Source organism: Peromyscus californicus, unplaced genomic scaffold, assembly GCF_007827085.1.
Source record: "Peromyscus californicus insignis strain IS unplaced genomic scaffold, ASM782708v3 Scaffold_17__1_contigs__length_78620276, whole genome shotgun sequence".
Taxonomy (NCBI): domain Eukaryota; kingdom Metazoa; phylum Chordata; class Mammalia; order Rodentia; family Cricetidae; genus Peromyscus; species Peromyscus californicus.
Window position 1 is genome coordinate 16,800,743 of NW_026294469.1, and position 14,182 is coordinate 16,814,924.

At 38.8% G+C, this 14,182-nt stretch overlaps 1 long non-coding RNA gene across 1 annotated transcript; it reads right to left on the reverse strand.

Moving 5' to 3' along the window:
* Window positions 1–2,095: 2,095 nt before the first annotated feature.
* Window positions 2,096–13,939, reverse strand: LOC128112412 (uncharacterized). Its single transcript, XR_008218983.1, has 3 exons — window positions 13,687–13,939; window positions 4,217–4,515; window positions 2,096–4,112 (listed from the first exon to the last, which is right to left on the reverse strand). It is a non-coding gene; the product is annotated as an uncharacterized LOC128112412 (long non-coding RNA).
* Between the last annotated feature and the right edge of the window lie 243 nt (window positions 13,940–14,182).

The window sequence follows — 14,182 nt, forward strand, 5'->3', positions numbered from 1 at the left end:
TAAAGAAAAAATATACTACTCAGCAGGTGGTATCAATAGAGCGTTTTACATTTTCAGCGTAGTATTTCTTGTTCCACAAAGTCCACTTTAATGGTAGAGTGCCCATTCTGTGACAGTGTTTGGATGTGAAGAAATCAGTAAGAATGGCTTTGTATAAATTGGTTGGGACACCAGGACATATCCTAGAAGGTGATTGAGGACTCTGTTTCTTCCTCTCTCTAGCTGTATGTAGTGGTTTAAAAGAAAATAGGCCCCAAAGGGAGTGGCACTATTAGGAGGTGTTGGCTGTGCTGAAGTAGGTGTGGCCTTGTTGGAGGAAGTGTGTCAATGTGGAAGTGGGCTTTGAGGTCTCTTTTTCTCGAGCTTCCCTCAGTGTGACAGGAAGTCCACTTCCTGTTGCCTTCTGATCAATATGTAGTCAGTACCATGTCTGAGTACACACTGCCATGCTCTCCACCATGGCGGTAATGGACTGAACTTCTGAAACTGTAAGTGAGCCACCTCAATTGGATGTTTTCCTTTATAAGAGTTGCCATAGCCATGGTGTCTCTTCACAACAATAGAAATCCTAATTAACTCTATCAAGAATTGCAAGTACTTACTTCTACCGTCGTCCCACAAAATGTTTTACTGCCTAACTGTAAATTCAAAGCAGCATGACCAACTGAACTTGGAATACAAACTCCAAAACTGTGAAACCAAGCAAATGTTTGTCTTTATAGGTTGACTGTATTAGGTACTTGTTATAGTGATGAAAAACTGACTAATACAGTGCTATTAGTAACAGTATAATTTACAGATTATAGGACTGTCTACTTCAAAAACAGTAAATTGAAAAAAAAATTACCTGGAATTGCCAATGTACTACAGTATTGTTTATGAATACAAAATACACAGGGAACTCTAGAGCTATTCTAAAGCAAGAGAACAAGAAATAAGTAAACATTAATTAAAGAAAACTACAACACTGTATATACATTTATGTGGGTTGTAATAATGTGTATGTGTATATGTGTGTATAATAGGAGTTAGTGTGTTTGTGTGTGTGTGTGTGTGAATAAACAGATATCAGCTCCTATGACCATGAAAGTATTTATTCTCCTGAATTAGGCATTGGCATTAAGAGAATTCCAACAAGTATGCCAAGAATTTAAATTTAAATAGACTACACAACACGTCTTCAAAAGTCGCTAGTGACTCCAGCCAGGGAAGCAGGCAGGCTAACAGCAGATCTTCTTCAGCTCCCCCAAAACCACTTCCCCTGTCTTATCCCCAGCCTTGTAGTAGACCACCTGCTGCAGTCTCTCTTCAGATGACCCCACCTCCACCCCCTGCCTCCATTTGCAGTGGATCACACAGAGCTTCCCCTCCTAAGTTACTCCTCTTATGCAATGCTTTATCCCAGCCCTAGACTTCAGCAGATTATCGCTGGGAGCCTCCAGGCCACTCCAGCCAGGAAAGCAGGTAGGCTAACTTCAGATCTTCACATCTCCCTTCATTCTTCATTTTTTTTCTCCAAATACCAAATAGACTGGACCAGAAAAAAGAAAAAAAGTCTCCTCAGCAAATAATAATTAAAACACTAAACCTGAATGAAAGAAAGAATATTAAAAGCTGCAAGGAAAAAGGATCAAGTAACATATAAAAGCAGACCTATTAGAATTACAGCTGACTTCTCAATGGAGAATGTAAATCCCAGAAGGGCCTCGACAGTTGTTCTACAGAGTCTGAAACCACAGATATCAGTGCAAACTACTATAACCAGCAAAACTTTCAATCACAATTGATAGATAAATAATACATTCCATGATAAAACCAAATTTAAGCAATATCTATCTACAAATTTAGCCATACAGAAGGTGCTAGAAGGAAAACTTCAACCTAAAGATGTTAACCATACCCAAGAAAACACAGGAAGAAATAATTCCAGAGCAGACATAAATACACACACACACACACACACACACACACACACACACACACACACACACACATACACACACACACACACACTCATTCACCTATAGACACCTGGTTTTTTATTAAGAAGCCAAAAATACACACTGGAACAAAAGGCAGCATCTTCAACAAATGATGCTAGTCAAACTAGAAGTTTTAATAGATCCATACTTATCACCCTGCACAAAACTCAACTTCAAATGGATCAAAGACATTGATATAAGACAAGATATACTAAACCTGATAGAAGATACAGTGAGAAATAAGCTTGACCTCATAGGAAAAGACATGAACAGAACACCTTTAGCATGAGCACTATGATCAACAATTAACAAATGAGACTGCATGAAACAAAACTTTCTTTACAGCAAAGGACACAGTCAGTCATTCAGATAAAGTGTAGCCAACAGAATGGGAAAAGATTTTTACCAACCACATATCTGATAGGGGCTTATTAGCCAAACTATATAAAGAACTAAAAAAGAAACCCCTAGATATCAAGAAAACAAATAAATCAATTAAAAAACAGGGCACAGATCTAAATAGATATATTTCAAAAGAGGCAATTGAAATGGCTGAGATAACACTTAAATAAATGCTCAACATCCTTAGCCATCAGGGAAATGCAAATCAAAACTATTTCATCTTACACCTGCCAGAATGGTCAACATCAATAAAACAAACGACAGCTTTTGCTGGCAAGGATGCTGAACAAGGGGAGCACTCATCCATTGCTGGTGAGACTGCAAGCTTGAGCAGACAACATGGAAATTAGTGTGGCAGCTCCTGAGGAAGATGGGAATCCCTTTAGGTAAAGATGCAGCTATAGCACTTTGGCACATATACAAAAGGATGGTTCATCCTACCACAGAGACTCATTTTTAAACAACATTCACTGATGCTATATTCAAAATATACATAACTTAGAAACAATCTAGGTGTCTCTGATCAGCTTAATTGACAAAGAAGATGTGGTACATTTACATGATAGAATATTGTTCGGCCATTAAAGAATGAAATCTGCAAATAAATGGATGGAACTAGAAAATATCATCTGGACTAGGGTAACCCACAAAGACAAATATTGTATTATTCACTTATATTTAGACATTAGCTATTAAGTCAATGACAACCACACTGTATTTGTTAGAACCACAGAGGTTAGGTACAAAATAAGTGACTAGGAAGAGAGGTAGACAAAATAGATAATGATGGATAGTTGGGTTTGGGGAAGAGAACCAAGTGGAGGAGGGCAGATAGATGGTCAAGGGTGGGAATATGTGGAGAGACAGGCAAAATTAAGGGCGTTTTGGAGGGATAGTATAGGAATCTAGCACAGCAGAATTTTGTTAAGATACATGCACATATAAAGGCCATCAAAATGAAGTTACCAAATAAAGCGTGAGACAGATCCCAAATTGGAAATTTCTTGACACCAAATGAAGCTTTCAGTATCAGGATTTGGTTACATCTAATTGGGATGTTGGCCAAAGAAGTCACTTAAAAATTCCAAGCAGCCAAAGCTGTTGCCAAGACTATAGGTTATTCTCTACAAACTGATGGTAAGGCCCCATTGCTGATGACAACACCTATACAACTTGTTGCACATGGAGAAATGGAGATAGTAGCTACATAAAGACTTCATCCCTACATACTAGTGTCTATCTTATAGGAACATACTCTGCATATTACCAAAGGAAAAACATTAACACCAAGCAAGGCACAAACCCTTTGATCTATAATGGTGTCCTGCCTGCAAGATATGCTAGGGCAATAATGGCATTAAGCTTGTGGGAGTAACCAACAAGTTTCTGATTTGACTTAAGGCCTACTCCATGAGATGCAACCCATACCCAACATTGCTTGGGTGGCCAGGAACTTGAGAATAGATAGCCTAGGGATTTAGGGTAAAACCAAGTACTACGGTACTAAAAATAAAAAGAGTAATACAATGATGCTTAATGACATTCTGCTATACTCAATAGATCATTGCTTTGATGAGGAATTATCAGAGAAGTTTCCTCCTCCAGCATATTTGGGAACTAATATAGAGATCCATATAGCCAGGCATTATGCATAAATGAGAATCCTCAGAATATTCAGCCCTAAATGGGATGTCTCCATCAAATCCTTCAACTGAGGGCTCAGGAACCCTGCAAAAGAGGAGGCAGAAAAAGTGTAAGAGCCAGAGGAGATTGAGGATACTGTGAAAACAAGGCTTTCTAAATAAACATGATCAAAGCATATATGAACTCACAGAGACGGAGCGGCATGCATAGGGCCTCTGCAGGTTTGTACCAGATTCTCTGCACACATAATATGGTTTCCAGTTTAGTGTTTGCAGAATGTTCAACAAGTGGGTCTCTGATTCTTCTGACTTCTCATGGGTTCTTTTCCTTCTGTTTGCTTTGTTCAATTCCAATGTCTTAGGTTTTCTCTTTTTTATTATATTATATTATTATATATTTTTATTATTATCCCTTAGATATCTGTTTGTTTCCTCTCATGAGAAACAGAAAAAGAGTAGATCAGTTTGAAACAGGAGTTGGAGAGGAACTGGAAGAGCAGAGGGAGGGGAAACAATAATCAGGATATGGTTTTTATATAAGGAAAAAAAACTTTTTCAATGAAAATAAATATGTTACTATTTTTAATGAGCCATATTTATGTTTTACTCCTTAGACCATATAAATATTATAGCCTCTAAGGTTAAAATAATTTATTGATTATTTAAAATAGAAAAATCAATCATTGAGGAATAAAAGAAATCAGAAGGAAATAGTAAGATGGAAGAATAATATAAAAGAAGAAATATAATACTAATAAAACAGAGATAAAATGCAAATTTTTGACTCATATTTCTCAGGATAAACAAACATGGGTCACATGTAATTTAAGTACAAATATATTCTTAATTTTAAAAACAGCTCAAGATACATTAAAATAGGGTAATGACTTTTGCATAAAATAACAACAACAACAACAAAAATTCTGAGAGTAAATATTGACAGAATCTTTTCAACTAAAAATTTTAAATATCTATATAAATCAATAAGATAATTCACAAAAACATAAGTAATATGGAAGAGGTATTTTTCTGTATGTGCTGTAATCACATGATTGACATATTGTTCTATAGGACTTGTTCTCTAATGAAGAGGAAAAGACATAGGAAAATTGAATGTGTACCTGAATAGATCACTCTTCAAAGATGTTAAAGAAGCAATTATACCAGTTCATAATATTTTAACTTAGAATTTGTATTTTATTTTGTGTTTGTGCATTGATGGGTGGTTGCATGTGTGTGCTTATTTGTGAGTACGTAAATATATTTGTGAGTGTGTAAATATAAGGGGGAGCCTTGGGTGTATCTCTATTTTATTTTCTAGTAAATTTATTTTACTGGAACACCCTGCATACTAACTTATTTCCTATAAAATATTTTGTGTGATCAGGTAGCTATATGTGTATGTTTCAAAGATTATAGTTTAAACTATCATAGGTTCATATTTTGTAGAATTACTGGAGTCATGGATGGCCATTCTGTTCATCTCTAACACTTACCTATTATTATTTCATAATATATTATTTGTGAAATGTGCAAATATATCCATGTGCACATACATATGTGTATATGTATATATAACATAAATGTCCATAATTTCTTTTATAAAGGTAATTCTTGACAATAGTTAAAGTTAAGAACATCCTCTTTGTAAAATGTTCTGAGTCCCTTTGCTAAACTACCTTTCCCCTCCCAGTTCTCTGGTCCTCAGAGCCTGACTTTTGACGTTAGGCACAGTCTCATCCACAATCCAGTCCCAGACAGCTCTGCTTCCACAGCCACAACGGAAAGTCTAAAAGTAAAAGCCACATCCATTTTGTACTTTTACTAAAGGAAGTAGATGTTGCTACACAAGCCAGTCTTCGTTGATGGAAGCAACTCACTATGTACAGTCTATGCATAGGAGGAAGGAGTCAACTTTTTATTTTTGGCTCAAAGAGCACACTTTGCAAACCGAGGATGGGACCAGACTGTGAGCACTTCTAGACATTCAGGGTTCATGACGTTCCAGTGTTAATTCCTTCTACAACCAGAAGAGAGGCACAGAGGTCACAACGAGTGCAGGCATGCAGCCTTATCACTGCCTTGGACTTTTGTCTTCATAGCAACACAATTGTAATGTCAACCTTTTGTTTCTTAAATTGAGGGAAGGTAGCATCAAATCCTATATAGTGTTATACAGTGCTGGGTAAATCATAGTTGGAGTAAATGCTGGACTCCCAGATTGTTTCAAGTGTATGACAGCCAAAACATGCTATCTCTTTCAAAAAACTCTGTCTACACCCAGGATAGGCATAGCTAGGTCTCTTATCTTTTTTCTCACGTGTCTGAGAACAGCTGTGTGTCTGCACCCAGGATAAGCATAGCCAGTTCTCTTAATTTTTTCCCCACATGTCTGAGAAAAGATTTGGAATTCTATTCAAATGTCACAAAACCCCCTCTCTACTAGAAAGTAGACCTTAATATTGTCTCTATAAATCCCCCAAATCAGAAAGTAGCTTACATAAGACCAAGGTTGGTTTGCAGGTTCTTGCTACCCACTGTTGTTCTTATTTTGAAGTTGGCTTCTTGGAGTTTTGGAAAAATCAAAAGAAAATAGACTGTTTTGAGTTAAGGAATGGGAATTTTTAAAGTATCAGGAAAGGTAAGTCCTTACTTTAAGCAGATTTTTGAGAAATCAGATTGAATGGTAAGAAACAAAGTTTATCTGGGAACTGCCAGTCAACAAAATCAGCTGTTACTTGTAACATGAGACTCCAAGCCTCAACTCACCAGGCTTGTTATCCCACTAACATAAATGACACAGATGTTGGGCCCGCAGGCAGGATATACATGCCTGCTCAGCTTAAAGAGGATACTAAATCAGGACTGCAGCTTTTCTTCCTCATACAATTATATGGGTTACTATCCCTTGAGGCGGGAATGAGGCTCAGGAGGCATGGCACTATATATAAGAGAAGCCAAGAAATTACTACTGTGTTTTGGTAACTATGTATACTGATGGTCAAAATACCTTGAAGTGGCACAACTTTCCTGAAGTTACAGTTAGAGCCCTTCCGTTTAAGAACTAAGGTGCCAGAGCACTCTCTCAGTTGCCATACACATCTACTTAACAAGGACTGTATTGTCAAAAGTCCCAGCTTCATTACAGCACCCTGAGAATGTGTGTTTGAGTCCATCCTCTCCCCCACCTACTACTCTGTGAGATTGTAAGATGACTGAGGGAAGAAGGTTACTAAATTAAGATCTGGCCCACCATGTAAAAGAATCAGCATACCTCAGTCTCACGCTACCAACCACATAAGAATTGGCCAAAATATTAGGCATATCTTCGAGATAGATCCCAGTGGGCTGTCATGCACTAAATCTCTCTCCTTGCCTCTGTACACTGCCTTTTTCTTGTCTTTGTTTGTTAAATAGGCTTGTGTTTTAACTGGATCTCTGTGTTGAAGAGCTGATCTCTTTTTGTCCAGAAGACAAGAATCAAGGTGGACAAAAACCTTCCATGAGCAGAATTCTGTCTGTACCGTATGATTCCATAGAGAAGTTAGGTACGACTGCCAAAAGCCAACGATCAGAAAGGGACCAGAAAGATGACTCAGCCATCAAAGGCTAAGGCTCAGAGCTTAACGGACAGCAGTTTGGTTCCCAAATAACCAAAAAGTTCAAGGATAACCTCTTTGAGTGGCACAGGGCAATAGGAATTGAGACCTTAAAAAAAAAAGTCCAATAAGGATTCCAAACTTGGTTCAAAAGCGGGTTCTGTATGAATTTCCCAGTGACTGCACAGTAGGTCTTGATGTAAACTCTGTACTGGGGCCATGATAAAAGAAAGACAAACAAACAAACAAGCAAAAACTACTGAAGTTCCTCTCAAAAGCATTATAGCAAGAGGCCTCCATTCAGTCTCAAATCTCTGTTCTGCCCCAGATAAAGAAAATAGAAGTGAAGGCGGTGAGGATGAAGATGTGAGACAAGAGAAAAATGGCAAGTCTCGGGGCTTCTCTAAGCAAAACATATGTGTACAGAAAAATAAAAAAGGATTAAGCCAGTGCCATTTTTTTTCCTGAAGAATAAACCAAAGCAGACACTGAAATGGCAGTGACATTGGTGGCCCGAGTGTCCCCTACTGCTTTCTGTTAAGGCTGAAAGAAGGAGAAGAAAAGCTCCACGAGAGACTTCAATTTCATTATGTTCCCTGCAGTCGAAAAGCAATGGTAAGTGGCGTCAAGGTCTTTATAGAAATCTGAACAATCGCAACTGCTTCCACAGTGTTTACTTTGAAGGGGGGGAACATATATTTTTCTCCACATGAAAACAAAAACAGTAAAAGCCATCCTTGGCGAGGCTAAGTACACAGACCCGAGACGAGAAGGTACAGGAAGTAGGCTGGCAAACATCCCCTCTTGCTTTGCTTGTCCGGGGGAGGACAGTGTGTCATGAGGAGAAAGAGACCTCACCTGCTACAAAAACACCTGCTTTGTTTCACACCAGCTCCCAGGTTGCTCGTAGAATGCTTAGAATGTGTGTGGCTTCGATTTTAATTCACGTATTTAAACTATGTTTCTGATAATCTCTTAGGGATTCCTCTTCAGGCTTTATAGTTTTTGTTTATGAGATAATGTAGTTCCCAGATGCAGATTGTAAAATCCCAGAGATATCATGTTCTTTTAGTCCCATTGTATTTACTGAATAATGCTATGAGGAGATTTGGATGTACCAGAAGACAACACTGAATAGTGAATAAATGGACAAGGGCACATTCTACTAAAAATCATCTCAAGAATTAGTTGTCGACCCTAATTTCTTGTCAATTAAGTCTTATGGAGAACTTTGCAGGTCTCATTTTCATGAAAATGAAGAGTCATTTGAGGAAATCTCCAGTCTCTTCATTTTCTAGACTATTAGGAGTGTTACTCTGTACTGTGGGAGCTTTTATGGTCCCTGGGGGATAAGAGCAGAATGTACATGTATGCTAAACACATCTCAGTATTCATAACAATTTGTCTACAGATAAGGTTGTGGACAGCATTCATGAGTGAGGGTCTTTAGCAGCACTTACTAACCTGGGGTTTCAGATCTGTGTTTATAACAGGAAATGCAATTATTAATTTATGCATGGGAAATCCTAGATGCCATAGGATCTGATGATAGTAAGAGAAATTATGGGAGGTGACCAAGGTTGAGCATGAGCTTGTAGGGTCCTTTGAACTGCACTTTATTCACTCTAATGTGTAGGGTTGGAGGATGTTCCCTGATGGGACTAGCATGTGCTGTACTTATCACTCATTGGACAACATTCTCTTATTGGTTGAAGTATCCTAAAAAAAAAAAAAAAAAATTCTTGACAATTTGGTGAGAACTACAGGCTTTGGGGTTAGAACAATAACTTGTAGGTTGTTAAGATTCTAACAAATGCCCTTCAGATTTCTAGTTATTACTCCAATGGTGGACAAGAAGTGTCTTGCAAATGACACTCCTGATGCTTTCCCTTCTGTGTTTACGTATACAACTGTGTTCATTCATGAACTTATCCATCAGGTATTCTATCAGTAAGAAGAATAGAACTAATGTAAACTATTGTTAACACTCAAAGCTACAACAGTCCATAAAGTCATCACCCTTATTTATGACAATGCTCTAGAAGTGATACAGCATGTTTATATTTTATCTATGGATATAGAATCTGAATATTGAAGGGTGATGTGCCACCTGAATTGGTATCTCCACTTACCCTCATCACCTACTAGTGCTGTGGGATGTTCTGTATGGCAAATGTGTTGCTAATTAATAAATAAAACACTGATTGGCCATTGACTAGGCAGGAAATGTAGGCGGGACAAGGAGGAGAATAAACCTGGGAAGTGGAAGGCTGAGTCAGAGAGACACTGCCAGCCGCCACGATGACAAACAGCATGTGAAGATGCCAGTAAGCCACGAGCCACGTGGCAAGGTATAGATTAATGGAAATGGATTAATTTAAGCTGTAAGAACAGTTAGCAAGAAGCCTGCCACGGCCATACAGTTTGTAAGCAATATAAGTCTCTGTGTTTATTTGGTTGGGTCTGAGTGGCTGTGGGACTGGCAGGTGAGAGAGATTTGCCCTGACCGTGGGCCAGGCAGGAAAACTCAAGCTACAAATGGCGTCCAACGTGGTGGCAAGAGTTTCCACCTAAAAACTGAGAAAAAAGATTCTAAAACAGAGCTAAAAACAGCTTCCTAATCGTCTCTCTCAAATGAGCAGCAGCTGCCAGTTTGAGCTACTTGTGGGTTCCTAGCATACACCCTGTGGCGGGAATGAGGCCTCTGCAAGTGGCACATTAAGCTGCATGGTGGATTTAGCCTTTGCAGGTACAAAACAAAAAAGAGGTTTCTGGGCTACACACTGCTTGGTAAAATCATAGACCCACGAAAACTTCCAGAGCTGATGGTAAACATAGCCATGTTGGGAAGCTGAGGTGGGTGGAGCCAGCAGCCACAGCTGCTGCAGTTTAAAGCAATAGATTCACAATAAGACAGATTCAGATGTAATAGTTTACAATTATGTAAAATATACGTAGGCTTAAAAGAGATAAAAAAGGTGATATATACAGTTATAGAAACAAATACATAGTTTTAAAAAATAAAGTCTTTAAAGAGACAGTAAAATTAATATAAAAAGTAAGCCACGTAAAGATGAATATTACACAGAGAATCTGGATTGTATTGTCTTTGGGATTCTTAACTGCAGAGAGATACTTGATTGTAAAAGCTGTTGAGTTATGCCAAAATGTATATTTTAAAGATACCCTGACTTCAAAATTTGGATGTAAGGATATGTTACTTTGGAAACGAGACTCTGCTTTTGTTCCCACAGAAAGGCTATGGATTTGTTCCAGATTAAGATATATCAGGTTTGACCAGCCAAGACCCCCTGAAAGGTCTCCGATGACACCATGGCCCAGATGATCCAACATCCAGAGTGGTTTCAAGACAACTGGCTCAGACAATACAGCCTCATGGACTATTCCATAATCTTAAAATTTTCTTTGTGTCCCCATAAGATACAGTGCCCCCCTCCAGCAGGAAGTAGTAAGAGAAGCTACGCCCAAATTTCCAAATTATATGTAATTTTACTTTGTTAAGGTTAAAACCTTCTTTTTTTAAAAACAAAAGGGAAGCCGGGCGGTGGTGGCGCACGCCTTTAATCCCAGAACTTGGGAGGCAGAGCCAGGTGGATCTCTGTGAGTTCAAGGCCAGCCTGGGCTACCAAGTGAGTTCCAGGAAAAGGCGTAAAGCTGCACAGAGAAACCCTGTCTCGAAAAACAAAAACAAAAACAAAAACAAAAAAAACAATAAAAACAAAAGGGGGGGAAGTGCTGTGGGATGTTCTGTATGGCAAATGTGTTGCTGATTAGTCAATAAATAAAACACTGATTGGCCATTGGCTAGGCAGGAAGTGTAGGCGGGACAAGGAGGAGAATAAAGCTGGGAAGTGGAAGGCTGAGTCAGAGAGACACTGCCAGTTGCCACGATGACAAACAGCATGTGAAGATGCCGGTAAGCCATGAGCCACGTGGCAAGGTACAGATTTATATAAATGGATTAATTTAAGCTGTAAGAACAGTTAGCAAGAAACCTGCCACGGCCATACAGTTTGTAAGCAATATAAGTCTCTGTGTTTATTTGGTTGGGTCTGAGTGGCTGTGGGACTGGCAGGTGAGAGAGATTTGCCCTGACTGTGGGCCAGGCAGGAAAACTCAAGCTACATACTAGTTTTACATGTTGTATGGAGATGCATGGAGAAAGATCTGTCTTTCAGGATTCTTTTTTTATAAGTTCAGTGTATAAAGGTATGACTAATACAATGAGTACATTCCTAGGGTCAAAAATAAAATGCTATCAGAATTCTGGACAGGAAGAGGTTATTTGGAAGTACAGCAGAAAGTACAGGAAGATTTCATGGAAAATAGTACCTTTCACAGGCATTCCTGAAAGCTGTATGGTCATATAGATGGAGATGTGAGAAGGTCTCTTCAAGGAAAAGGTTAAGTAGGAAAAAAATGTTGAGAAATAGAAAGGCACAGGGTGTTTTGTGAAAGGAAAAAATAAGCCAATAGTAGAAACTGCATGGGCAACAAGGTGAAGAGAAGGTAAAATGACTGACATTCAATCTCCAGGAAAAATGTATGAAATGAATATGAAGTTAATGTGAGGTCAGCCCAGACAGACTTGAGAGTATGGCCTGGGCTTGGGTTTTTCTGGTTGGTACTGGGCAGCCTCATAAATGCTTTCTAAGTCAGCAGTGGCATGTGTAGTAAGTGTAAGCAGGCATGCAGTGAGTGGCATGTATAAAAGTGTAAGCAGATTTAGAATCTCCAAAAGAGGAATCAAAAAGAAGCGTAAAACTCTGGGTAGAAGTTTGCTTCAGAAAATTTGGTGATGGTGAGAATCAGGGAGAACAACGAACCTCAGACAATGAAATATTTCCTTACATTTAGCTATATCCTCATTCATGTATAAAGACACTAACAGATAGACGTGCGTACTCTGTAGTTCCTTACTACAGGACCATGCATGTTCAGCCAAAATGACAATTATATCCTCCCCATGGGAGAGAGCAATAATGCACACTGGCTACTTTTCATTTCCCCATTAATTTTAATTACTAAAATTGAACGTATTATTCTACCTTTACAATTTCATATCATGCATGCCTGCTGAGAATCCTTCCAAACTGCATTTCAAACAATTCCATTTTTCATGTCTGTGTTAAAAAGACAGGCAAGAAATAACATTGCATTCCTTGCAGATCTGCCTTTAATATGCATCTTCTTTATGCCTTCCTCCTTGAACAAAAAATAGCATTGGAAACCTCTGAACCAGTATTTTGGGGGACTTTTGTCCCGGGGAAGGAAAAGGCTTCACTGGGAACACAGACCAGTGAACCCACTAGCAGTTCCTGCCAGCTTCCTAACCCTCCTCAGAGTTGTGTAGTGTTAGCTTGCTTCTGAACCAATATTTTCATGGGTTCCAACTGTCAGCATTAGGGAAATATACTGTGTACCTCCCTTTTCCTGTTTCCTAACACCTTGTCCTGCTGCACAGATTTCTTCAACACCGACAGAAAATACAAAGCACACGTCCTGGTAGTCACACCATCGAAGGCCTCCATTTGCATACCCTTCATAATTCAATTTAATTTTTTTTTTGTCAAGAGTCCTGAATGCTTCATGTTTGCTTTAATCAGAATGTTGACATTTACACTGAAGCCAATTTCTCTTTTTCTCCTCCGTGTTTTGTTTAACCACGACAAGTGACAGCAAACTGGGAAGAACAGACTTTTTAAATTGGCTCCTTGCCCAGAATGCATCATTTCTCCTGACGCTTTCCCCCTTTCAATGCATTGCAAGAGGAAATGTGAAAACACTCTTCCAGCACAAGACTGAGGTGTTACTGCTCTTAGATAAAGATTTGTGTTGTATTTTAAAACTAGATTGCTGTACAGTTTCAAGCTATTAGCAACAGCCTATTACGCTGCGGCTCTGGGTCCCTGGGGAGATATGTTTAGTGTATTTCAGTAATTCAAGCCAAATAGAATACTACATGAGAAAATATCTAACGTCAAAAACATCGGCTTCTGAAAGCAGTGGGAAGCAATAAGCAAGCATGGCATCACTCACCAAGAAACTCCAATGTTTCCTCTGATCTTTCCAGGTTATGCCCCAAATGGTGGAGGGAAGTCCTATTAAGAAAACCAGCATGTGGTTATCTGTCTATCAGCCATTCAGAAAACCACCAATAGCAGCAGCATACACCTTCCCCTCTGCAGCAGAACAGGTTCCTGTTGAGGTCCACATTTGATGTCTAGTAGCTCCAGGAGATTATACTTTTAAATTTGCATATGCATCTGACTTAATCATTTAAATTAAGGGTTTGAACTTGTTTGTGTCTAACACGGGCAAAACTGCCCACTCACAGTCCGCATACTGTTTAAAATAAAAGGTATGTCTTCTCACAGAATTTAATCTGCCTCAACAGAGGGATAGCAAAGAGAAAATACAGATATTGAAATCATAACTTCCATAGATTGTAATAATATGTTCATTGGCTAGATATTTCCAGGAGTCACCAATGCTCTGATCTGCCCACAGGCAGAAATTTCCCCCCATAAGCCCT